The following is a 2,158-nucleotide window of genomic DNA, read 5'->3' on the forward strand; positions in this document are numbered from 1 at the left end:
GAAAGTAAAGGCAGGTCACTATGACCTCATGATGAGGATCTCCTACAGGTGAATTAATGTGATGTTGGGGCCTGGGTGAACTACCTTCCTTTTTTAACCTTCAGCACTCAAATCTCTCTCTCTTCCTGGAGTTTGCTATAACATATGGTTTTATTTTGGTTCTGAATGCCAGAAGACAAAATAATGTATTTCTGACAACTTATACACTAGTGACTAGAGAAAACTGTTAGAGAAGAATGAGACAAAATATATTTGGAAATTGTGTTTGTGTTTAATTTCATGATTCATAAAACTGTGTTATTTCAGAAACTTAATTTCCTTATTAGCTCTATATTTTGTTGAAGATAAATGCACAAATACTTAAATGTTGGATGTTAATGTCTCTTTCAACTCACTTAAATGTATCAAAGACAACAACCTCATCAATCTTAGGATCCAACAAATATGATCAAAGTGCAAGTTAATACTTATTCCATCTAATATTATGGGATACCCAAAAAGAAAAACTGGAATTATTTTTTAGAAGCTATATATTTTCAAACTATGTACAAAATGACCTGATCCCCTTGAAAATACTTTCCATTATAACTAATACTTTTCTCCCACTGGCACTTCCAATGTTCAAAACATTTTTTGTAGTCATCTTTAGAAATAGCGGAAAGCTTCTACCTCCTCTTTTGACTTCTTTAATGTTGTCAGATTGGTGTCCTTTCATGCACCTTTTCATGCATGGAAATAAGAAAAACTCGAAGAGAGCCAAGTCAGGTGAGTAAGGTGCATGCCATTTTTACCCAAAAACTGTCTAACAGAGATGGCTGTGTGTGCAGGTGCATTGTCGTGTTGGTAGAACCATTTCCTGTCTTCCACAAATCAAGTCTTTTTTGATAAACACTGTTGTGTTTAAAACTTCCAAGTAAAGATTTAATTGATGGTCTGACCCAATGGCACAAACTATCATTGATTTGGGCAGTTGATTGATGTCCAGAAAAAGGTTTAAAATCAATTGACATGTCGCCAGTTTTAAATTGAGCAAACTACTCGTATGCTTGAGTTTTTCCCATAGCTTCATCTTGGTAAGCTGTTTTCAACATTAAAACAGTTTCAGCAATATATTTACCAAGTAGAAAACAAAATTTCACAGCTGGGTGTTGTTCACTTAAACTTGTCATCATAAAAGTGAAACAAGAATAAAACAGTACCAGCAAAATCAATCACTGCAGATGAACAGAACAAGCCAAATGACAACACAGGTGCACTGTACTAGCAATAAGTTGCACTATACGTGCCTAGTGGCAGAAATACATATGACATAAGATCTGCCCACCGTATTGTTATTCTGGTATATAAGGGACACCCTCGTATACCCATCAGTGTGAGCACTCATTTGCATGACTTGATGTGAAACTCCAACTGTGCAAGAATGATAGCTGTAGTACTGTAACACAGAATTTTCTCTAGTCAAATGTTCACTACCAAATCCTAATTCTTGCCAAAATTCATAAAGGAAAGCTACTTGTTTACTTTTTCTCCTTGACTCTCTTAAAATTTCACAAACTATTAGAAATATAGGTTTTCTGTTGTGTAGCCCTTACTGTCTGATACCAGAAATGCCCATACCCTTTCCTAGAATGTGGTTAATCTGTTATTGAACACATGAACAAATCTCATTTACAGTTGCCATCCATACCATCAGTGTGGTTGTTTCATTTGGTGAGTGTTTTCTCTTTGTATTAATCACATGTTTCTGATCCATTGTGTATTGTGTACATAATTCAGTTTTGTGGCTGCAGTTATTTGATTAGCTCAGAGTGAACTTTCTCATACATGTTAATGTACACCATTGTTGGGCATATTTTATAAGAAAGCTGACTTCACAGATGTTACTAAATATTGACAACTCCTACCTCTTATGTAACTTTCTTAATTGTTGTCATCCCTCTGACTAGTAATGAGATACTTACAAAATCACTGTTGGGATCTCAAAAGAATCACTCTATTGATAAAGCTGATAATGCCTTCACTTAACAGATACTAAAATTTTTAAATGGTAAAGGATCATCAGCTGGAATTGTCTCTGACTTATTAAAGAGTTTTTATTGTGCAATAACAATGTACCATAAGAGAAATTAAGTTTTTATGCGATAGCTTGTTCAGCACA

The sequence above is a fragment of the Schistocerca piceifrons genome, chromosome X, assembly GCF_021461385.2.
Source record: "Schistocerca piceifrons isolate TAMUIC-IGC-003096 chromosome X, iqSchPice1.1, whole genome shotgun sequence".
Taxonomy (NCBI): domain Eukaryota; kingdom Metazoa; phylum Arthropoda; class Insecta; order Orthoptera; family Acrididae; genus Schistocerca; species Schistocerca piceifrons.